Source organism: Micropterus dolomieu, linkage group LG17, assembly GCF_021292245.1.
Source record: "Micropterus dolomieu isolate WLL.071019.BEF.003 ecotype Adirondacks linkage group LG17, ASM2129224v1, whole genome shotgun sequence".
NCBI classification, from domain to species: domain Eukaryota; kingdom Metazoa; phylum Chordata; class Actinopteri; order Centrarchiformes; family Centrarchidae; genus Micropterus; species Micropterus dolomieu.
Window position 1 is genome coordinate 27,930,638 of NC_060166.1, and position 26,390 is coordinate 27,957,027.

Genomic DNA, 26,390 nt, shown 5'->3' on the forward strand with positions numbered 1-26,390 from the left:
TGGCCTTGCTGGAGACGTGCTGGCCCCCACCCCCTGAGCAGTCGCTGGCTCTGGCAAAGTATGCATGTATGTATGTTGTGAGAGCAAGTTAGATATCTCGTGAAAGCCTTTCTTTCTGTTGCTCTCTGACCTCTGTTTGTCCTGGCATTTACTTTGCCCATATGCAGAGAAAAGAGCCAAAACACTGCACCGGGGAGATGCTGAATTAATGATGTAGAAAAACTCTGGCCAGAGTTGCAAGCCTACCACAGTGGACATTGTATGGACAGATTGTCACATGTAGACCAAGCCACCGTATCCATGCAGCTCAACAAATGCTGTCATATTTCATACCTCGGCAGCGAAGCCTTATGGCTTATCTGCCAATGCAGGCTTTTTCTTTCATTGAATTAATTCATCCATTTGCCTTTTGTTTTGCAGTGTGCTCACATATTCATTTATTCACAATGGAATGTGTATCGTGGTAAGCGGATGCCTCGTCATTGTCATTCAGCTGGAGACAGAGCACGTACTTAACAAGCAAAAGCTCGTTAGATTAATTTTGTTTTCCTTTTTTTCAAGCATGCTGCTCTCTCCCCAACCAATTGTGAAATATGAACACAAAATGACTCTGTGATGCACCATATCATGGCTTTTGAGCTGACACCATGTCACCAATAATAATTGCATTACACTAAAGATTAAGGAGTTGAGCCAGTTGTTGCAATTGTGAAGCCCTCGTGTTGATGTTTTTCAGTCTTGCTGTAGCAATTGTGGAAGTGTTTAGTGGAAGTTTCTCTGCTCATTTTTCCTTTTCACCCTTATATCTATTAATCCATCCATCTTCAACCTTGTAATCTTATAAGGGCTCTGGTCTGAGTAGGAAGCAACCAAGATGTTCTTTTCTCCAATGACTTTTTGTTTTGTGTGCTATTTTTTTCAGCGTAAGACAAGTTAACCTCAGAGAAGCCTCATCACTGATATGTCATTATTTTGGTCTTAATCAAATCTTATGGCCATAGATAACCAATGCCAACCAACAGCAGAAAATTAGGAGCCTTGATTTGTAGCCCACACTTTCCTTCTACCACTATATCCCAAAATAACACCTGCAATAAGTGCAGCTGACACCCCCCATTAATCCCATGATCCTTCTTACTGTCACACAAGTAAGACTCTGAAGACATGTTATCCCCTCTCACCAGAAAACCTCACACTTTTAAGTGCCAATGCTCATCCTCACTCATCACACTCTGCACGCTGCAAAAAAGGGCCAGTACACACCAAAGATCAAAGTCCAACTAAGCCAGAAGGACAGCATAATTTGCAAACAACCGATCAATCAGCATGTCCCTGAACAGGACACTCTGTAGAGTGCACCTTGAGATGTTGTCCAAAAGAATCACAAACTGGAGTAAACTTGACGACACAGGCACCTCCCACAGCATCTGTACTCAGTTTTTAGCCTTTTACAAGTCAACAAATCAGATATCGTCAGACAGCAAGCAAATTCTTAAGACTCCCCTATCATCTTAAACAGGCTTACAGTAAAAGCTGGTCCACTGTGTAGTGGAAGTAGCTCTAGTATAATAGCCCAGGTGTCTTTATAGCTCAGGCAGGAGGGTCCCTGCATGTTTCGAGGTATGGCAATTCATATTAATTACTTTATCTTGGTCTGGGTCTGTCCTGGGTCTCCTCCCAGTCAGTCCTCCCTCAGTCAGACATGACTTCCAAACACATCTTTTTGGATTGCTAATGAGATGTCAGTGCGTTTTTAATTCTAAGGAGCAGCAGTCCCTAAGCCCCTCACCCTCTCCCTAAGGATCAATCTTATCCTCTCAGTCACTAACCAGAGCTTGTGGCAGTAGGTAAGGGGTAGAATATAGATCATCTGATATATTGAGAGATCTGCCTCCAGGCCTTTTTTACTGCAAACTTTGTCTGCATGACTGCAGTTGCAGCACCAAACCTCCAACTGTGTTTGATAAACTGCTCCATTTTACCTTCACTCATGAACAAGATGCCAAGATGTCCTCTTGGTCCCCTTTATGTAAAAATGGGGATCATCACCCGTCTACAGGCCGAGGGCACAGCTTCCAAAATCCAAATGCCATTTGCAGAGTTTTTCCCCCCTCATCCTTTAATTGGTATGTGTCTGTGTGTTGCTGATCTTGATTGCAGGCTTACCTAACTTAACACAGTTATGCTCCCTAATATACTGGAGCTTCAAAAATTTCCCCACAGAGGAAAGAGGGAGCTGAGGTGGATACTGATGTATCCAGTAATTGAAATTAACAGTCTCATACACATGGACCCTCAGAATCACAGTCTAATTGCCTCGCTCATTAAAAAACATGTGTTGCGTCTTTGTGATCTGCACCAGGTTTTATATTAAACTGGATTATTGCTGCTGCCACATACAGTACAGTATATCATTCATTTTTTGTCAGGTCATTTTGCGACTACATGGTGAAAGTGAGATATCACTGCTTGGTGGCATATATACACTTTAAATGAATAAACTTCATTATAGAGGTCTCGCTCCTCTGAACTTCAATTCCACTCAGTGTCCAATCCCCCTCTGTTATACTGCCTTGATCGTTAGGAAATTTAATTACAGCTCCTGAAAAAACTTGAATCAGATGGATTATCCACAGTGGCCATGAAGCTCTGTTTCAAAGTGGGGGGGCTTCCAGGAAATTTCCAGAACACTGTTAAGGGTTGCTATCCTCCATTTAGAGACAGGATTTAGACAAAAACGCACCATTAAACAAGTCAATTTAATGTGGTGCTGCAATATGGCCTTCAAAGCCATTTTGCAGCTATTATACTGAATTAAAGTACCACATGTAAGCATGGCAACCAAGCCCTCCAATGAAAGAGATACACTGATACAAAATGAGCATTGTGTCAGTAGAAATAGAAGCCCACAAATACACCTAACTACATTTAAGAGTTTATTACAAATTTCATTTAATAAAAGTTCTCTCTCTTTGATATACAAACACCACACATTCAAATGTAGACACAAGCACCCACAAGCTCAGGAAGTGAAGGATAAATGTTGTTAATAATGCATCTTTCAACTGAAGTGTTGAAACAGGTGTCAAAAAGAAATGGTTCATCAGTGTTCAGATGTGTTCATGGATTATCTCACTTTCAAGTGTGCTATCTTCAATCACAGTCTGACAGTTCAGTTTGAAATGCTGCTCAGTATTTGATCAAGCCACCTTAGATCTCAGTAAGCACCCATTGTACTAAGCTGCAAAATCTGTGTGAGATTCTCTTCTGCCATTATGAATTTAAGAGTTATACTGTTCTATTTTCATAAGTTAGATAATTTGCCATGTGATGATGCACATTTTTCAGTGTATTTCAAATATTAAATGCTTTGATTTGAAAATTGCTTTGATAATGTTGAACTGAAGTCAGGTTCAATTAAATTTATCAGTTTGGAAATCCTCTTCTCAGCACACAGACAAACGAGACCTGTGTTGACTCATCTGCAGGCTTGGCTATCCAAATAGTGGCACAAATCAAGGACAGCCATTTTAAGAGCTTGGGGGAAGATATTTAAAAATGTAGCCTATGACGATGAGTTTGAACTTGAGGAATATAATCCATTTGTTCCCCAAATAATCTGTAGAGATGCTTTTTTATACCTACTCCATAGTTATGATGAAACTTGACACATCTGACATCAACATTTACAGGCCTGAGTGGGTTGTCACTCATTAAAAAAAAGGTTCCAAAAGGCTCATGTGTCTAGGGATTCAAAGGTTTATTTGTCATATACACAAAATTTGGGTGATCATTTTGTAGTCAGTCATTTCCAAAAGTATGTAGACATTTAAGGCATAGGTCAATACTTTTGAATTGCAGATCCACTAAACACATGTTTTCTTATTAGAAATGTTCATTTCTATAACATAAGATCATTCAGTGTCAATATACATCAATTGATGTGTTATTGACCTAATTTGATACAGGGTTATTTTATTACTGCCCCAGCTTGGTAAGTTCCTGCCACCCCCCAGCAGCTCTAAAAACATAGGGCTTTCAGAGGGGCTTCAAAATGAGATCACTGACAGTCAATCTGTGATTTTGTCCTGTAAGATCTTAAAAGGAGGTAGGGGTGTGTGTGTGTGTGTGTGTGTGTGTGTGTGTGTGTGTGTGTGTGTGTGTGTGTGTGTGTGTGTGTGTGTGTGTGTGTGTGTGTGTGTGTAAGTAAGACAACTATGTATCAGAAAAGGCCAAGTGCAGTAACAGAGGTGTGGACCCAAGTTGAAGACACTGATGAGGAGGTTGCAGTGCAAATAAAGATTTATTTCAAACAAACTAAACAAGCTTACGTGAACACAAGGTGAGAGTCCAAACAAAAGGGGCAATCCAAGAAACACAGTAATCCAAACAAGGAACAAATCCAAAAATGTCTGTTAGCCGAGGAATAATCCATGAAGCAAAGAACAGACAGGAACACTCAGCATAAGACAATAGCACCACAAGGACTAAACAGAACTGAGGGCAATATATATACACACAAGCAGGCAGGGCAATTAACACAGGTGAGACACATAAGCAATCAAGCAGACAGGAAACAAAGCTAGACAAAAAACACATGAAAGTGATCACTACAAAATAAAACAGGAAGTAAAGCTAGCGACAATACACAAGGACATGTGAAACCAAATACAACAGAGAACAAGGAGGCAATGATCAACTAACCAAACCTAAACAAAAACACAGAGGCAGAGTAAAACAGGAATGGACATTATCAAAATAACAGAAAAATACCACACAAAAACCCAAGAGCATGGCACTATTGCATTTACATTATTATGCAACTAATTTGCAATTGAAAATTATGTTCAACAGCCACACTGGCAGTACAGAAAGTAGTGTGACATTTATTTAGTGAAAGTGTGCGAGGTAGATGAGTGTCACTGCATGACTCTCCGATCTCATTTACATTTCATGTTTCATTTCACCGTTACAACCATCTTCAAGGTCCTCAATGAAGTTGTTTAGTTTTCTATCCTGTTAACCATAATGTAGTTGCCAAAACCCCAATGTTTAAAGGACTTTTAGTTGTGTAAACACAATCATAACCATGCTTTATTTGACCTGAGCAGATACTGCAGAAAAAATAAAAAAAGGTAACAGTGAACATTTTGCATAATGTGTTCATTATGTATCTTTAAAAAAGTTGGCAGTGAATATTGTGCAGACATGTTGATTAAAATGTACATGTTGAGCTCATGTAAAATAGTTATGTATGACTAGGAGAAAGAGTTCTGCTTTGAGTGAGCCTACCACTCAGAAAGGAGCATAAATAGCAAAGAGTATCAAGGTCTTTGATTGTTTGACAGGGTGAACCACTGCTTGCTGCATTCTGCAGCATCTCTCCTAAATTACACTTTGTCTGCAACCACACACACACACACACACACACACAGAAATCAAAGTACAGGAATGGACCTAAAAAGGTACAAATGCTTTGGTGCTCCAGCTGTACCCTAGTAGGGTACGAGGACTGTACCTTTGAAGTTGGTACATTTTTGTACCTTCTTGTCTGTACCTCTAAAAGAACATTCCTGCACCCCTAGTGACAAAAATGTACCTTTCTAATTATTCTTTTAGCTGACACTTTTATACAAAGCAATAACAATTGCTATTTATATCTGAGGTCACATGCCTGTGGAGCAACTAGGGGTTAAGTGTCTTGCTCAGGGACACATTGGTGGATGTGTTACAGTGGGGATTGAACCCCGGTCTCTCACACCAATGGCATGTGTCTCCACTGCCCCATCACCAACCCTTTATATGCAGGGGGCGGGGATCACTGATTTTCTGCATCATTTGCCTGTACCTTAAGCTTGTTAAAGGTACAGTTATGTACCCTTTGCTATCAGCAAACAAAGGTCCACAGTTAACACTTTAAGGAGCATTTCCATACCTTACAGGGTACTTTTTTGACAAATGTACCTTTACCTGCAGCACAAGACCATATTTACCTTTCCTGCTTTTCTTGTAAAGGCTCAGGTTACTGTCATGGTATACCTCCCCTCTCTGCTTTTTATTCCTCCACTCTGCATCTGTTACTCCCTGCATCCTGCCATTGAGATTCTGCGCACACTGGCCTGTCTAATTAGAGTGAGGGAGAGAAAAAGAAAAAACAAAGGCCTCTCCTTTTTTCGCTTCCCTCCACATGTCTTCTCCCTCCAACACCTCTAGTTTTCTCTCCACTCCCTCTCACTCCTCAGTCAGTTGGATCACAGGGAGAAAGTGCTAATTGATTTGTTAAAAGCCACTTAGTTTCCTGTGGTATTTTAAGGACTTTTCTGTGACAAGATAAAACATCCCAAATTTTTATTTTTGAAATGACAGGAAGTGTGAATGGTGCAGCAAATTTGTTCCTACCTACAACTGCAGTGTGTGTGTGTGTGTGTGTGTGTGTGTGTGTGTGTGTGTGTGTGTGTGTGTGTGTGTGTGTGTGTGTGTGTGTGTGTCTAGTGGTGCATAGTGGCTGAGATTGTGAGTTGATTGTAAGCTGAATAATTTATTTGTTTGGAGTAGCCTGACTATAGCTGCTACATTTCCCTTAACAACAGCATGGTTTGCCTATCTGTTTATTTATTTAAAGTTATACTAAATATCAGGACCCTCCATATATGAGTTGTCAATACTGAATCAATCAGAATAAATTATACAGTACCTATTGACATCCCAGCAAATTATTAATGTAGGCGTCAAAGTATAGGAAAGAAAACATGTTAATGTAATGCTGTGTGTTGCTGGAAGGTTTTGTTGAGAAACCTATTTCTTCATATCTGCATTGCTCTGTTTCATCTATCTATCTTTGTGTCTGTCTGTACTCTGTGCATTCTCCCTCTGCTGTGGAAGGATGATCAATATTTCATTGAAGTGTCATTTCAGTTCCAGGCCTGTTTATTTGCCCTGTCTACATCAAGGATTTGAGATGAGCAGCTTCTGGTGCTTCCGTCCTTACTGAAGCATGTGCACATGCACAGCACTGTACACATATGTATGGATACACACATTCTATCATGCAACCCAAACCCATTTTACCACCCCAGCTAACACAGCTGGGCCAACAAACCGCTCTCCACAACTCTCCAAATTACCCAGCTGCCCCATGCATGGTCCAGCTGCCCCAACGCGCCATGCTCATTTATAATGGAGCCTATGTGACAGGCTCCAGCATTAGCACACCACTGTCCACACACACACAAATTCCACACTACGGGAAAGCACACATGCCTCCATATGTGTGTCTGTCCTGCTGGTGACTTCCCAGCAGTGAGGCTGTAGCTCAGCTGGTCTGGTTCTCCCTCAAAGCCTGCCGCCTGCTGCCATATACCCGTCCTGATCAGTCACTGCTGATAAGAAAATTCAGTCACCAGCCCATCACACATGGCTTAGCCCCCCAACTTCCCACTATCTGCAAAAAAGAAGTAGACAATAAATTGGACTTAAACATATTCAGTACTGTACGGCCAGGTTTTAGCAATCTTCAGTGGAAAATATACATCTCTTGGATCCATTCCTTAAGCTATGTGCATCCCAGAAAGTTGTCAAACATACTTAGCAAGTGCTGCAGATGGGAGAATTGTGTTGTTTTGTTAAAGAAAACAGATTTACTGATATTTTTATGCTTGCCTTGTTTTGGTTGTACAGGGGCTTCCGCCTAATGATCTGCATCAGATTAGGCAGATAAATCATTAAACACAGTTGTTTGTTGTCATGCTCAAATTGACCTCCTTAGCCATGCAATGGAGTGTAACCATCTTTTAAAAATGTTCACTTCCTACATTATATCCTCAATTCCATCCTTTCTCCTTTCTTATCTCCTGCTCTTGGTTCTTCTCCACCTCATGTGCCCTCCTCTGCTTCTCTCCCTCCCTCCTCCCACAGCCATTAATTGATATTGTCTCACTTCATTAGAGCCATTTTGCACTGGCAGAGAATTTCATATTCATTTTCTCAGTGTTAATTTCAACCTTTACTGTCACCCATAAGAACCTACCTCGGTCCCATCTCACGATCCGCATTATCTTGTCTTTTTTGAATTTTGATTCTAACCTTTCTTTGACTTGCAGCTGAGTTAGAATAAAAATTGCTTTAATCATCGTGAATTCAGTGTTGATGAGAAAGACATTGTACTTTTCTGGTTTAGACACCTTCTGTTATAACAATTATCACCAGTTCTTGAGACACTTTTCAAGTTGTTTCTGGAGGACAAAGTGTGCAGGAACACAGACCAAGTTGTTTTTAGAAAATGACTGTACAAAAGCTTTAAAATGCTTTTCTGTTGCTTGATTGGGATTTTCCTTGTAAGTATTTTCTCTATGTCTGAGTGTGGGCAGGCTCTCCTGACAGAAGATAAATTAACCACTTTAAAAAGACTCCACTTTTAAATTTCACTCTGTTGTTGCTGGTTAGAATATTAACCAGGTTTCCACATTCCCAGACATACTGTGGATACACCATGATGTTTTATACTAGGCCATTTTAATTGGAAGCCAAACACTTTGGAGTGCCAGAGTCATTCAAATGCTGGAATGGGCTCGGGGGCTAAATTGAGCCACAAAAGCAAACCAGGAGAAGTAAATAGTCATCAATAAATAAAATTCAAACAACAGATGGGTCTCTTGGAGAGCAGCAGATTCAACATGGAGAGAGGAGGACAGGGTTGAGTGGCTGCCTGTTGTCACTCAGCTCCTGTACTGAAAGGAATAATTTACCTTCCTGAGACATGTCACTTTTTCATAAACATATAGGCTGCAAAATGTCATGGCTGTAAGACCAGCACGGCCTGATTGAGTCCAGTGGTTAAAAGGCTCTGAGATGGCCAAGCTAAGGTTGTGGTCTTACTCACTGCATTGCCGCTGATGAGAAATAGTGCTCTTATGGTGCTCAACTTGCCTTTGAGACCAATTCAGTTCACACAGCACTGTCCTAATTTCAAATTACTAGAGGTCTATTTGGATTTTCACATAACATGAGGTCTAACATGCCTCTCTGGGGTCTAACTAACCACAGACATAGGTAATGACACTACAATATGTTGGATGACATACTGTAAATTTCTTCAAATAAAAATGCTTTTTGTTTGTGACAAATGGAAAGGTTCACATTTATTTCATTATATATTGTGTTTTTATACAGTAAGGTCAGACGAAAAAGACAGTTTTTATCCTAAATTATCTCAATTGATAGTAGTAGAAAGGACTAAATAATTTTTTTTTGTTTAATGTTTTTAACATTTTGTTATCTCACAGGTAAATTGCTTTGGCCTGCATTGTTGGCATGCTAACAGGAGTGTGGATAACAGCCTGATAAATGTTTTCCCATTTTAAAACAGCAAACCCAATTCTAATCGGAAGAATTATTGACTCCAGCAAAAAAAAAAAAAAACACACACACATGAAGTGAATTAGCTGGCTGATGGGGCGAAGTCAAGTACATCCCGTCAGACAATAATTATTGGATTAACAATGGATTCCAATGTGTCCGCCAGTGCAATCACTAAAAAGGTTAATTGAAGCCACAAAGGCTTAATAGCACTCCAGGATGCTATCACCATTTAACTTTGCAAAAATCAACATATTAATGGAGAGAACATTATCATCAGGATGCACAATGCATTACAACGGTTTCCAGAACAAAACATTTCCAGTTAAATGTGCCCGTGTTATTACTAAAATCTACATACACAAGGAGAGATGTGCTTTAGCTAGAAACTACCTCTCAATGAAAAGCAAACTTTTTCTCCCTTTTCTGGTGACGAACATAGCCTAAAAAGCAAGTCTCAGATCATTTATGCTCTGTGGTTGCCCACAATATTTTGACTGTGCCCTAGGGACACTCAACTCCAGGAGAAACATACAGAATCAGCTGCAAACAGAGTGTCTTCTCCTGCCGTATAGTAGAGCAGTAGAGCATGTCCTCGGCTGGTGAAGCTGAAGATTTGATGTGTGTGCGGGTATGTGTCGGCGTGAAGTGATGAATGAGAACTGATGCTCATTAGTTTTTCCTGACAGTAACATTGGAGGGTTACACCTGTAAAAGATTTCTGACAGAAAATAACATTCCTGTTTTTGTGGAGTGACCGTCTTTGAAAAAAATGTGTATTGTCTGACAGCTGACAGACAGTCTGAGATAGCCTCAGTGTTTGTGTGTATTGGGTTAGATGAGTAAAAAAGGATCAAAGAGCTATGTGGTCTCACTGGCAGAATGAAACGCACTTTACCCAGCATGCCCGGTGTTCATGGAGTCTTCTCAGCTCTCCACATTGCCTGTTACTGAAGCGTCCGACACACATGCATGCATTGACTGTAGCCAAAATATCAGCGCTGACTGTGCTGAGCCGGGCTGTTTTGTTGCTGTGCAGACAGACAAAACAGGCTGAGCTCCTCTGGTGTGCCAGTCCACCAGACCAGAGCAGACCAGCCAAGCCCAGTCGGCTGCTGCAGCTTGTCTGTGCTTGTTTGCACCAGCTCAGAATCTGGCTGTGCTACACCTGGCAGTGACGCAGCTCCAGAGCCACCTTGCCTTCACAGGCAAAGTCCTGAAAGATTGATGTGTAGCCAAAGTGTGGAGCAGTCTTGCAGGTGCATGCAACTGCTAATGGAACCTCTAGACGCATCCTGACTGGACTGGACCTGTCTCATCCTTACTCAACAGATCCAGCTCTGATCTGGTTCAGTGTTCTAATATTTCCTCCTAGTCCACTCAGACTGCTGGGAAATATGATGCCCTACATTGTCAGCATTTGTTGCAAAACGGTTATTCTAACTTCAATCCACCAATGTCCTCTTTAGGGATTTGAACAGACTTTAACTTTGACTGACCCTAATTCAACCACAGAAGGTTGCTGCAGAGGCGGTATGAGATGTCAGTCAGCTTGAATAAATATATTTAATAAAATGTATTAGTCTACATATGGACTTTTACTGACTTTTGCGTTATAGTTTTTGTTTATGTGCAAGTGCATGTTTTCAAGGTAAAAATCCCATCAAATTGACACATATTCAAAAGGGTTTTACTTTAAATAGGTAATTAAATCGGCATGCACAAGTTCCATAATTTGATTATAGGAAGAAATTAATATATAATTATATTATATACATATATAATCATTTGACATCCTTTTTTGCATGGTACAGCATGTGAAACTATATAGATCCAGTAATACAGTTAAATGTTTTTGACAACAATGTAATTGCTCTAAAACTAAAAATCTATCAAAAGCAAGGCCACCCTGAAATAATGCAAAAAGCATGCCACATTACACAATGTTCCTGACTCGCTGAGGAATGGATGATGTGGGTCAATTTTTCCCAGAGTTGATTGAGTAGCGAGCCAACCATTCATGCAGAGCAGAGTGCTGTGTGTATGCAAAGCTCCTTTTAATGAATTTCAATCTGCCACACTCTCCCTCCAACCACCCACCTTTAAAATGTACCCAAAATGGCTAAAGAAAGTGTTACGGTGAAAAATCACAGGGTTGCCAGATACGGTGGTGATTTTGATGAATTTCCTCATCTACGACTCGTCACGCCATATGGAAAATCTATATTTTACATCTGACCTTCTCCTGTTAAATACCTTGTTTCATTGCAGCAAGGTAAGCAGATAATGGCCTTCAGTTGCACTGCTGGAGCAAAAGCTCTTATAAACTGTTGTTCTTATCAAACTGTCTCTGCAGTGCACAACAAAGCACAAAGAAAAGAAGCAAAACATAACCTTAAGCCAAAAGAAAAATGGTTCCCTCACTTTTCTCAGACCTGACACCTGTCTGGTGTATTGGTCAGTGCTGAGCACTTTTTAATTCAAGATGTAATCTTTTTCTATTAGAATAAATTGTACCCTGAAGGCATCCAGAGATCATTTTCCCAATTGAAATAAAAAAGAAAAAACATCTTGGAAATGAACCCCCCTAGGTTTAAATGAAAACCCATTTAGGAACATTTAACTGGTAGATTTGCTCCCAGTTCTAGCTGTTAGACGGGTTCAGATTTCCATGGTTCTAACTCCAGTTGCTACATTTTCCATTACAATATCTCCTCCTTTTATCATGGAGATGAAAGGTAATGAATGTGGCAGATTGTTATATTGATGCAGGAAAGTGCACATGGGCATGCTCTGCCTTGATGATGGATTTGAGTGACAAATAACTGTTGAGTCTGGGCATGTGCAAAAAGCTCTTTCAATGGTTTCAAGGACATAGAATTTATTAGGGGCCGTCCAATAACCAACAATGATTGAATTGTCCCTAGCAATAATTTTGATAAAAACAATTAAATAACCACTGTGTTCCGTCAGCATCAGGTCAAATTATTTGGAAGACAAACAATTAACAGCTCTTGTTCTCTATTACGAGTCCATTATATTTTTTAAGTTTTAAAAAGATTATGTCCTCTCCCTTCATATGCCTCGCAGTGGTTTGTTCCTCTGCCTACCCTTTTTAGGCCCTCTGGGATTTTTTCTAGAATTCTCCCACTGGGAGATGTTTTCATTGTCCCCACCAACAGTGACATGAAATATCTGCCCTTGCATGATATTGGTAATTATTTGATATGACATCAGGTGCCCTCGATAATCCCCCCATTTATGAAGGAACCCCAGGCTGCACATAACCTACACAGAGTATTGGGGACCGTTGCCGGAATGGACAGGCCGGGTGTGCATGGGTGGCTTTGGAGAGGTGGTGTTTACTGGAGTGGGCTTTGAGAAGAGGGATTAGTCCTCTTCCACTTAAGCAGTGGGCAGTGGGCTCTGGCTCTGCCGCTGGAGTAGCCAGTGCTCCACTCTGCCAGATAAGGCAGGCAGCAATGGCTCCTGAAGCAGCTCACAGCATGTGCTAACACACTGGGATATACTCTTACAAAACACACATATACAAGTCTTGTTGCTTTCTATCACTCTTCAGTTTGAAATACCTTGCAGTATATTTTAGTGTGCCACCTAGATGCACAAGGAATAATGACAATGCACACTTAGAAACTGAACTAATAAGCATGAATTAAATGGCTTGCTTGTGGGTGGGATTAGAGAAAACAAGGGTAATCATAAATGAAGTCAGAATAAACAGATAAGGATACATGAAGAAATGAGGAATAGGGGAACCAGACATGCAGAGGAGGCAGAAATGGTTTCCCACAGAGTAATGGGAGAGCAGAGGAGGCTGTGAGAGGTATGATGCAATGGATTGAATCTTTCAAACGGTAATCGCTTAGCTACCCAAAGGGACAACTCCCTCTTTCCCGCTCTCTCTCTGCTCACTCCCCTGTCAGGACGAGGAGGAAGAGGCAGTGGATTGAAATGTAAAAAAGGCAGGGGATCAGAGACAGGTGGAAAATGAGAGGCGCAAAGGGCAGAGTGGGGGAGAGATGAGACGGAAATGGTGCCGGCCCCTGCGCTTCAACACGGTAGAGATAGAATGTTTGTGCATGTGTGTAGTTGTGTGCTTGCAATGTGTGTGTGTGCATTCTTGTTTATGAGCAGGTCTGAAGAGACATTGTGTAGATTATTGTTTGAGAGGACCTATCCTATTGAATCACTCCATGGGCCCCCTTCAGGGATTGACACTGAGTTGAGTATCTCCTGGGAATGAGGGGAAAGTGGAATGAGTGAAAAGATGATAGAATAGATATAGAAGAATGATATCCATCAGTAATACAAACATCTATAAACAGCTGGAGGTAATGCTGGGACCAGAAATTATTCAGTGCTCTGATTCCTTGATATTTGTTGTGAAATGTATGTCTTTATAGCATGGCATGCAGCCAGAGATTATGGATTTGAGTGGATTTAGACCAGCTGATCAAGGGTTAAAATATATTGGAATTAAATTACTAAAAGTTGATTAAAAGTGAAAGTTAATATTACAACTACTAGAGACATAAATTGTTGTAGCAAGAGAACGTATGTTCATGACCTAAAACAAAAGATTTATTTATGTGAAATAAATAAAAGAGGTCACTCCTATCACACAAGAATTACTTTTTACCATAACCATAAATGTGTTTCCCGGCTATATCTGGTCTCAAGGAAACCAGCCCTGACAATCAGCAATTATTGTTCAATTGTAAGGCAAATAGTGGACACACTCCATCTCTGGTACTTAATACATGTATCATGTGCAGGCATACATTTTTGAATACTAACAATATGAATTATTCATTGACCTAATTATGGCTATGACTCATTAAGATACATGTGGAGTATGCATGATGATATTCAGACAAAGAATGGCAATGAATCATGGATTGCCCACTGTGAACATAAATCAATCAGGAATGCCTTGTTCAATAAATAGACAGTAATTGGGCCCAAAGAAAGTCAGTTATTTACAGGCAGACCTTATTAAATTTTAGAAAAAGATCCTACTTGGTTCCCAGCTGGAAATGACCCCCCCATATTTTGGTGTATTTCAAACTAATTTAACATATATTTTACATTACTGCTTACCATTTCCTGAGGCTTTTGTTTCAGATGATTTCCTACCATCCAGGCAAGCATATACATGTAGTTCTAATGTAGTCCTAATTAAACAACAAAATATGTTGTTTGCCATCTGGAAAAACACACGTTTTCTGCTCTGATGCCCCTATTGGCAGAACGATGTAATTTGTCTATGCCTTCTAAAACCATAGAAAAATTTTTTTTTATGATGTCACAACGCAATGTTTGGTTAAGGTTTAGTTACATTTAGGCACAAAAAAGACTGTCAGGCTAAGAAAGTTTGTGGTTTGGGTTAAACAATCATAGTCACAGTTAAAAGAAACCAATGTTGACTATCAGGAGAAAACAAGTGGCAAACAGCAAACCCCATGTCAAAGTCCAATATTCTGTTGTTGTTGTTGTCCTCCTTCTGCTGACTTTGTGGCTCTAAAACAACGTCACACTATCTCCTCCTTTGCACCCAAAATACATGAGTTATTGTTAATACAGCTGCTGGAGGTCTCTTGAACTTAAATGTGTTTTGTACATTTACTGAAACAACTGATGCTGTTGTTTTTCTTAGGAGGACAGTTTCCAAAGTTACTTTACAGGTGCATGTTCCTGCAGTTAGCAGTAGAAAGCAGGAAGGAAAACTGTCAATTCTCTGACACCTAAAATGTCAGTCTGCTGTTGAACAGCAATCCTTTTTAGTGTGAGATTACAAAATTCACAGCATCCTTTTCATAATGTCAGTGTTTGCTTGCCGTTTGTCTTCTAGTTTAGATTGCCGGAAAACAGCACTTTTCATGCGAAGACTACATGTAAGTTTTCTTAAATGCACCACTGGCAAGTGTTTAAAACAGTCCCAGCATGCAACTGCCTGGCCAGATAACAAAAACATAAATTAAATAAAGATGTCAAGCTGTTCAATGTGACAGATCTCAAGGTGAAGATGTGATATATCTCAAGTATTGAGTCCGCACTGAAATAAACTGAACTACTGCCTGGAAGGTAAAAAAAAAAAAAAATCAATCAAAAAACTTATGGTATTCTTTGGAAACTGTTCACGGTAATGTAAAGCCTATTTGGTGCTTCACTTTAAAATTTTAGTAGAGGTAGTTACCCATAATGGGCCATGCTGTCTTTGTCTCTTCATCACTGTAGCTACCATCTTACACACATCTGGTGAGTGGATAGAGGCTTCTCCTCCAGGCTCGTCATTAGCTCCAAACATGGGGATTGGCTCATTTGATCAGATTTCCCCTCTCTCCGCTACAGATATCCTTACCCATCTCTTTTACCAGCACCCTCTCCTCTGTCTGTCTTTTCTCACCTGGCAGCCGCTGAACAAAGGAGTTCTATTTTCAGAGGAATGCCTGAGAAAAGTCATCAGAAATACAGATAGGAACATTAAATATTGTAGAGAAGAGGATGGCTAAATGCTTAAGGGAGATAACATAAACCCAATCATAGGTCTGGTGTAGTAAATGTACAATAAGGAGATGTGTAGATTGTTTTCAAATAGCTGAGTGTCTCCTCGCTATTATTTTGAACTCTTTCATGGACTGAATGTGTGAGGGAGTGATGGTGGATGGTCTAGTGATTTCTAATGAACAGTCTAAAGCAAGGAATATTTCCTGCAGAGAGTGAGACAGGGAGTGTGTTTGTGTGTATGTCGGGCATGTATCATGTGTATACTTGTTCATATTTATTGATCAGTAACTTTGGACTTCCTGACCCCTTTTAGCACTGTCAGTCAGGCGGCTTATTCTCTCAACGCCCCCTCAGTACTGATTGAATTTCAGTGTTGAGGTCGTGCAGCGCTGTGGTTCTACTTGACTTACCAGGACAGCATATCTTGGAAGTATTTTATATTTCTAATTTCCTGCCTATGTCATGCACACTAATTCTGCACCACTGGGTAAGGAAACACTTCAGCAGAGCCCTGCAGGACTGCAGCCTTCATGCTGAATAAAACAGAACAGAGGAGATTGGAAGCTGCTCAATGAAACAACGAATTGCATGTGATCTTGCATTTTCATGGACATTTTGACAGATTACCTGATGTGCTCTTTTATTTCTAAGGTCCACCTTCACTTGCCATTTGATGTTATATAATTGAATATAAAAAATAAAATCCAAAGCAACCATGTTGCCTCTGTTCCATGTTATAGTTGCCTCCTATGTTCTCTTTTGCACTTGACTGATTTATGGTGCCTGTCAGCAAATAAAACTGTCACTGTTTCATCAAGTGGCTTCTAGTCTTGTTTATTTTATTGGACTGATTGGAGCTGCTTGGAGGATCTATTTCTCACTGCTTGTGAAGTTGAAAAGTAATTTTATTGCTAAGTTGCCATAAGCCTTCAGTTCCAGGACAGCTCATTTACAACTACTGTATCACTCGTGAACAACAGTTTCATTTATCATCTTTGAGAAAGTATTGAATAGAAGAAAACAGTAAAGCTGCTAAGCTTTTAGCTTCCTATTTGCTAATTTGCTAGCTAAATGTTGTGAATCTATCAATGTTAGCATTCAGGTAACAGTGCTGATCATTTGCAAATCAATGCAGAATGAACCGATTATATCCCTTCTGTCTTGGACCAGGTTCAAACTGCACATGCAGTAGTGAACATTTTAGGTTTACAGCTTTAACAGATTTAATAAAAATACTTGTGTCTGTGTCACCTGGTAGGTTTGAATGTATCATGTCCTCTCTATGATGAAACCTTGCAAGTGAATGGTGAAATTACTTCCAGAACTGAGACAACTCCATTAACTGTAATTGGCAACTGCACACACACATTCTCAGTCAACACATCCTTTGGGAATCAAAAAAGTGTGCAGAATGTGGAAGTAAGCACACTAGAAAACCAGTCCTGCCCTATCTGAATTTTAAAAGACGCTAACAAGCTTATCAGAATAATCTTGTCTAGTTTAAAGTGAGAACTAACTGTATTTTGTTACACTGATGTGACCCAATTCTGTCAGCTCTCACTTAGGTGTCTCTATGGGCTGTTCGCAACATTTCCCTGTAACCTGCCACAATCACATTAGTTGACACACAAAGTAATTAGAGGTAACTCTTTGATGGAGGGACACCTATGATTATTGGAATAATTGGAAATGTATCATAACATAATGTATAATTAGAACCTATACCCTAAACTCAACAGGAAGTCGGCCATTTTGAATTTTACGGCCGTTTTTGGATGATTTACACACTTCGTACTTTAACGAACTCCTCCTAGGGATTAAGTCGGATCGACTTCAAATTTCTGCTGTGCCTTCTAAAGGCATTGACGATGAAAAATTGTGCTATTTGTGAGTTTTCGTCAATGGGCGTGTCTGTGGCGTCGATGATTCGCTGTGAAACAGGTTAAGTTATTATAACTTCAGTGTGCATGCTCACATCTGCACCAAACTGTACATGTAGGATGAGAGTCCCGCCCTGAACACATGTGCATGCTGACATTCACCCACAGTCATAGCGCAACCTGCTGGCAACAGGAAGTGACCTTTAACGAAGCAGCACCCGCCGCACGTTTCACCTGGGTGTACGAAATTTCTGTGGCACATGTATCATGTCCAGACGTACCAAAAAGCCTCTTGGAGCGATGCCCTAAACCCAACAGGCCATTTTGAATTTTAGGGCAATTTTTGGGTGATTTACACACTCTGTACTTTAACGAACTCCTCCTAGGGATTTAGTCAGAACGACTTCAAATTTCTGCTGTGCCTTCTAAAGGCATTGACGATGAAAAGTTGTGCTATCTGTGAGTTTTCGTCAATGGGCGTGTCCATGGCGTGGCGTCAAAGATCAACCCTTCGCCATGACACAGGAAGTTGTAACTTCAGTGTACATGCTCAAATCTGAACGTGCTCTTACGTGCTTGATAACTCTCCCACCCCAAAGACATCTACACGCCAATACCGATTTATATTCATAGCGGCAAGTGCTATGTAGCTCCACATAGGGGACACAGGAAGTGAACACCTTCATGCAGTGTCGAAACCGCGTAGCAAATTCACAGCCGCACCAGCAGAGCTCCAGAATATGCAACGCGGCCGGCTCACACCCGGACGCGCTACAAGTGCGAGGGCCCGCCCAACGCTGCTTGCAGCTTTAATTGATATATGTGTTTGGTATATGTGCTTGTGTGTGTGACCTAGTATTGACAAAGAGGCCAAAGATCTGTCCCTCTGGAGACTGTGGTTTGCTCCGCTTGCTCTCTCTCTCTCCGATTGAGGTTTGATTCACACATCCTACTCTATCAAAACCAGTAATGAACTTGACTCCCCTATGAACTTCATAAGAAGGCTTTTTATCCCTTTCAAAAGGGCTTCAACTTACACAATAGCTGAATGTCACAGTCATTTTATTCATATTACAATGCTGCTATGAGGACCATTGAGCTTAGACATTATGGATATTTTAGGATTCAGATTCCAGTATGGCTGCATTATTACTCATGTAATTGGATAACCTCTACAACAGTTGTTTTAACGTGAGTATTGCTTTGTACACTTCTAGCTTAGCCCGCAGCTCCATGTCACACTGGCCGATTTTAATGATAAAAAGCCCAAGACAACAGATAAAATTACACAGATAGTCCCCAAGGACAAGATTCTAAATTGTTTTATATTCAGAGGAAAATGTGGCTATACTGCCTATGAGACTCAGTGTATATGTGTGTGTAATTTATTTTTACTCTGACAGTATCCAATACCAGACCTCGGAGGACATCATCGCACATACTGTACATGGTATTTTGGTGCCCTTGCTGCAGTAACGTTGGACCTATCAGTGCCAGGGACAAAGCAGTAACTGTTCCAGTCAGACTTCCCACCCAAAGAGACGATCTGCCAACTTGTACTGGCTGAAGGCTGATATAAAGAAAAACTGCAGACAGATTTTTAGATGCAAAGTCTTTGGTGTTTCTAATACCCTTTATCAGTAGAATGTTTGTTTTTGTCGATGGCTGCTGCAGAAGTCACAGTCACATAGAGAAACAAAGAGCAAACGGATGACTGGAGAGAGGAGTTTGTTGTGCTGTGTGATGTCGTCAGACAGGCCATTTAAATATTGGAATTTACCTTGATTAAGACAACCGAAGGAAGGGATTAACAGAGTGTGTAAGAACACAAACAAAGCAATTGAAAATGCAAACAGAACGTGAAATTAAATTAATTCTATTAGCTGGACTTTCCCAGAGGAGCAGTGATAACGAACACTTACGGATGAGTCTACAAACAGCATCAGCAGAAACAGGGAAGAGATACATTTGTTTAGGACCCAGCCTTGGATAACTACACGAACACTAAAAACAAGCCCAAGCTTCTGAACTGACTCTTTATGTATTTTATCATTGTTTTGTAGATAGATTCAAATAAGATAACAACTGTGTTTTATAAGAGAAAAAATACAATCAGAAGGAATTTTCACAAGAGCCAACAGACTGCGACACAGGTGGAGAGTATAGCACTGATGGACATGTGTTCTGTTTGCTCTGATCAAACAAAAACAGCACAAAGAGTGGTAACTGTATACAGTTTCATGTACTGTATCTAGGTGAGGCAGTGTTACTGGAGGCCACTTCTGCATAGCTAGCCCTAACTGTTCTTTGTTTTAAAGGAGCATTATGTAATTTTCAGTGACCACTAATGATGCGGTTTTTAGATTGCAACCAGGTATATGCTTGTATGCGTGCTCGCCTCATGAGCGAGCAAAATCCGCTCATGAACTTCACAGAAAGTGAAACATACGTAAACTCCCACTGAATATACTGTAACATTACAGTAATATTTTTATCAGCCTGACGTTGAACTAATCCATGCATGTTGCTGACTGCATTTAGCTGACGTGATACATCAGCATTAGCTTCCCTGACACTTTTTTAGTAACTATTTGTTTATCTTTAACCGTAGGAAAGAAACGGTTGGTGAGCTAGACTGAATTTTTAAAAATGAGATTGTTGCCACACTTTATAACAGTTAGACCGCAGCAAGTAACATTACTGTAGTGAATGGGTCTTCTACTGTGGTGTTGTCCTGTGCCGTTATGTTGCATTATTGTATATTATATGGGTCACGTAAGTTACAGCGACTGAGACGGTGGAAAAGCTGTGTACCTGAGTATGATAATAATACTGTATATAATAAATCTAAATTGAACATTACGAAGCAAACCGCAGCAGATCCATGTTAACATTACCTGGCTGCCACAGCCTTGTATCATTCTAAGCTAGTTATAGCTAGCTAAAGGCTATTAACAAATCGCTCCACATTTGCTTTTTACTGTTACATAATGTTTGCAAACTAAAATCAACACTTTGACATAATACCGGTGGTATAAAAGATAGTAATATGGATTGTATTACCTGGTGAAGTAATATGGAAAGCCATATAACTAGTGCTAGTGTTGTTGCTGCGTGCACGGTACAGATTCAGAAGACAACAGGCTCGGGAGCATGCATGCACGTAACAGTCAATGGATTTCATGGAAAATTCGACCCGGAGTCCTCACATAGAAACTTGCATACTGGCTGTCAGAGCCGTCTGACCCGGCAAGTGAATCACTTTTATGTGAGGTTCCAACCCACACACAGGCGGTATAAAAGTGATTCATTTCATTAAAAAAAACTATATATAGCCCATTTAAGCAAAGAGCTACATACATTACGACCTGCCTCAAAAGTTGTTCCTTCTTTTCCAGTAGTTTTTCTTTACCTTCCATGTAATTTCATTTTCCTGTTGGCTCTGTCTGGCCTCTTTATCTCCTCTTTGACTATAGCTGGAGAATCTTTTTTCTTATGTACAAAGGCCACTTCTGTTTCAAACACAAATGTGCAGAACTAATGAGTAAATGTCCCTGAGTACTAGTATCTGCATGGATCTCTTGTTCTGTATTGATCTTTATTTAGCAACTAATAGCCCCGTGGCTGTGAAGAGGTACTGGCAAGAACTGTGGAAAACTGCACATTCGTCACTGCTGATTTGAAGCAACAACTTATTTCATTCTGTGTAGGTAAAGCAACAGACCGGCTTAGTGTTGAATGGCAAAATGAACTGTGTGAAGTCTAGCTTTTACAGTGATGAATCAAAGCTAGAAAAGGACCCTCCATCACCTCATCTGAAGCCAGTCATGCACACTAACAGGCTGGGATATGTTTGTTTGAGTACCATGAGCAAAATGTGTCCTCCTTTCCTTACAGCTAGTATAGTTTAAGGTATGTTGAAGTGAACGGTAAGAAACAGCATTTCAAGTTGAACATTTCCGCACTGTTAGCTGTGAATCATCATCTTTAAGACTTGTTCAAGGATTTCATAGAAATAGCCTGTTCCAATGCTGTAACACAATTATTAACCAAAAGGTAATGGAAGGTTACATACATTCAGACACATACCAGGTGAGTTGATGTAAGCTGGGTTTTGAACACAGCAAGCACATGGCTCATGACCCAGCCAGTCCATTGACCAGGGAGAAGAATAGAAATGTGATTAGAAAGTCCTGCTCTTTAAGCAAGGGGTGATGGAGGAGGGGGCTGTTAAATCTTCTAGTAGGACTGAAGAAAAAGCCCCTGTCAAATCCTCTGATATAGGCTGAGCTTGCACCTAGAGGGAAGTGAAAGAATGATGAATGTTTTAGAAGCTAGCCCTCCAGGAACTGGGATTTTACAGGCCATCAGCACTGGGTTGAATTGGACCAGACAGTCGCCAGGGAGACACCAATCTCAAGAGGAGGAAATCTAGGCTGCACACAGAACACGAGATGCAAGGCTCTGCTTGCACCACAGTTGCCTTGACATTCTCGAGAGGCTTTTCAAAGTAGAGGCAATTATTAATTATGCCTTTTCTCTTGGAAGAGGAACGAAGTCAAAATATGTTCCTAAAATATGTGATAGTAGAGAGGACTGGTAACTTCATCTGAGTTAGGCAGTTTTGTTCTCGGGTTCAAGGCACAATCTAATTATGAAGTAACTGGCGCTATGAACTACCCAAAAATTAAAGTGTAACTTACAAAACAGCTAGAAGAGACAAGATATTCAGGTATTGAGATAAAGTAATTTCCTGTTAGACAGCATGTCATTTTCTCTTTTATTGTTGTCCCACTATGGTGGTAATCTCATTTCAAACTAACCTGCTTTTCTAAACATCAAGGCAACTCCTTAGTATAACTGATCATCTGCTGCTGTAACCTATGCAAATGTGTGAGGAATATAACTGTGTCACAACTAGAAGATACAAAGTGGTTTTGCTCTGAAAAGGCTGTCATGAGGGGAGAAAAGAAAAAAGTAATGACCTTGAGCAAGTCCTTGGTCTTGGATGTATTTTCTTTCCCTTGGTGAAACTGCTCTACTGCACATCCTTCTTAAATTTTTCAATGGGAACAAGATTATAGGTGCCATATGTTCAAGTTTATGCACTGCTCAGTATATCTACCCATGCCCCCTTTCTTAATAATTTCACAAGGTGTGGCTAAGCTAAAGCATCCTTGTACACATAGGCCATTTTTCCCTGAGTCAGGAAGCGAAAACATATTGACTTGTCCATTCTTTTTACACTCTCTCCCCTCTCACTCAGTTTCCCCATATTCTATTGTCTTGTCACATTTCGCCTCTCCATCTATCCATCTCTCCCCTCCCTCTTGCATTCTTCATTCACTTACTCCTTCGCGCATAAAAAAACCTGTCTTAGCTCTCCAAAAATTGTGCCCATGCACTAAAACTGACACTAGTCCTCTTTCCCTACCGTTCTTTCACTCGAGTGATGAAATATTTAAACGACATTTCTGCTCCTATTTAATTGCATGTCAACACGCCTTCCACAAAGACTCCAGCTATTCTGTGGGGTTAGGAAGCAAGGCTTCAGTCTGTCCGGGGTCAGTAATGTTTTATAAAACCCAGCAGAGATGGGAAAGAGATAGGTTAAGCATGAGAATGTTGTGTGGGCATGTCAGTTGCAACAACAATTTAAGTAATTCATAGGTTGTGTTCCATCCTACTGGGATAAAGTTGCCCTTCAGATGCCCTTTTCCTTGAAATTCCGTCTGACCGGCATTCTTCACATACAATAATAACATTGCAGCAGGACATTTTGCATGTGGTGCACTGACTGGTGAGAAGGGATGCCTGTAGGGATGACATTCATCTATCATAGTATATGTAGACTCTGTTAGGGTCTTTGTAATTTCAAAATCTTTGTATATATATATATATGTGGATGTATTTGTTTGTGATTTGTGGCTCCTAGGAAAACAACACTGCCAGCTGTGCCACACATGTTACCCCGAGTGATTCATCGATCAGTGATACACCAAAGTCTGCAAATGTCTAGACATGGCAGAGTGGTGAGGAATACAAAGATGATAGGATTAGAAAAATAAGAAATAAGATTGAGGAAAGGTGTGATGAATGTGCAAAAAAGCGACACAGCAAAAGTGTGATTCTAAAGGTGAGGAGGCTAGTCTAGGAAGTGTAAATGTCCTGTAAGCTCTACGTGCATTACTTAGTCAGACAGACATACTGAGACATGCCTACATAATTATTCATAGTCACCTCAATTCTTCACCTCCTACCACCATGTGGCCCTTTTTCTTACGCAACCTCCTGCTGCACTGGCAAAAGCCTAAGTGCTGGCAAGCCATGAAGCATGTAATCTCAACATACGATCACAGAGCACACCATCTGCTGGATACACGGTAGGGAAAGTGAAAAAGGATTGAGAGGAGAGGTCTGATAATCAAAGGAGGTATTGTTGTAATTATTTTCCCACCAGGAACACTTCTGTTGCGTGCTTTAGAAATCTGACCTTGGACCTTCATTACACTTCTCTTGCCCTGAAGGCAGTGCAGCTGGCTTGGGGAGTGCTAGACTTGTTTAGGACCTTGAGAAGCCCACCGGAAAACAAGTGGGATGCAGCCAGCTATGGACTCATCTTTGCAGACGTCAAATCATCACCCTCACACATCATTCTGAACCATAGGTCACCAACTATCCATTCCCATTACCCTCCTATATTAGATTTCCACTTGACTTGATGAGAGCTTTTTCAGAAGAGAGAGAGAGCCTCTCTCCAGACACCAATTTAAGGAGGCAAAGCAAAGTAATCAATTCACAAACCGGAGACTGCAAACTGAATTACTGGGATGGTGAGCCTGGTGGTGGTAGGGATCAGCAATGAGAGCCAGTTTCACACCTATCCATATCAAAGGCTTTCAGGGTAGGAGAAGGAGTCGTGAGCTTCTGAATAGTAGCAAGGGATCAGTGATGATTAAAGCTAACCTGGGCATAGCAAGATGGCCGTACAAGAGAACTGCGTGGAACTCATTCTTATGTTCCTGATTGATTTTCCAAGCTTCAGGCTTGGGAATGTATACCTGCAACCTCGGTCCTTTAAAGACAAAGTGAAATGAGATTTTGATGACTATCATTCTTGTCTAGATCAGTATAAAACACTATCTTAGAGATGAGATACACACCAAATATCTTTTTTCTGAACATATTTCACTTTGATTGTAAAACTGTTGATAGGTTGGTGCCAATCTTATTTAATGCTAAATATTCTTTAACCATTGTGCTTTGTTGACATTGGCTTTGATTCCTCATTGCTGAAAGCTCTGTTGATTCTACTGCTCTATGTGTACATAATAATCACAAATTCAACCACTTTCCCTTTTCTTTAAATAAGTTTTACATTTTTCTGACTTTATTAAAACTCAGTATGCTGAAAAGTAATTAAGTGCTTACCCTTCCCTTTGCCAAAAACTGAGGTTGTGCATTTGATGAAGTTGACAAAATAGTTAAATGACTATAAAGCATAGTTACAACACCAGAGAAGGACATATTTAAAGCAACACTATGTCTTAAAATAACAACAAAATCATTTTGATGGTACACTGACATGTTATACGGTGAGTGATGTCACTATAATTGCCTCTCTAGGCCATGGGGGCTTTCTATGGCGCTATATGAGACTGAAATCCCAGGCAGGATTTCTATCGCTATACACAGCTTTATGGCACCACAACACAACAAAACCCTTTGGCAAGCAAGCTATAAGAAGAAGCAGAAAGTATATAATGTACTATGTATGTTTTTTGGAAGAAGCTAACTTGGTATTCTCAGTATGGTTATCTGACAGAGGCTGCAAAGAAACCATATAAGAAGTTGTTGGAGGAAGCGAGGAAGAGAAAACCCGAGTACATATTGGACTGGGTTTTACTCATTAGCCATGTTTCCATCTAATTTTCATGTGAATTTTAAGCTTACTTTTGAAATGTGGCAAAAAAGAAAAAAAAAGAAATTGCAAAATATGTGCATTTCCATCAGCTGGTATGGACGGCAAGCATTACACATGGTTGTAATAAACAAGACGTATTAGTTCCAAACCAGAAACAAAACCAGTCGCATGAACCTGATGGTCATTGATCTTAGAAAAATGGAGAGAAGTCCTCAGAAATGTGTTTCAAGCGGGCAAGTTGCCAGCCATGTCTCTGCACGTGTGAATATCCGGTGTTATGCCAAGTTTTGCATGCCTGCCGAGAATTGCATGCACCTCCAAATAAGGCTTTTAAACGCTTTAATATCCTTTGTGGGGTTTATCAATGGTGATAAATGATTTATGAAGTATACATTTTACTTTCAACGTTTAGAGTCGTTAATATTTTATTACACTCAGAAGTAGCATTCATTGAGATTGAGCAAAAATATGCGGTGATATCTGAAAAGGACCTTTAAGAGGTGAATGCATAATTTGGCAGAACAGATGATGAAGGCTACCTGCCGAGATTTGCATCCACCTCTTTCCTCAGCACAAATGAGCGTTACCAGCCACAAGGTTCATGCAATTCTCAGCAGGCATGCAGAACTCAGCACAACCGGGCAATACGGCGACAGCAGAAACAGCTGATCAGTCGTGAGTTACAAGTTGGCTACTTCAGAACT

General features: G+C 40.4%; 1 long non-coding RNA gene across 1 annotated transcript; it reads left to right on the plus strand.

The window, feature by feature from the left end:
- Nucleotides 1-13,266: 13,266 nt before the first annotated feature.
- Nucleotides 13,267-16,699, plus strand: LOC123986287. Its single transcript, XR_006828836.1, has 2 exons — nt 13,267-13,433; nt 16,196-16,699. It is a non-coding gene; the product is annotated as an uncharacterized LOC123986287 (long non-coding RNA).
- Nucleotides 16,700-26,390: the final 9,691 nt, after the last annotated feature.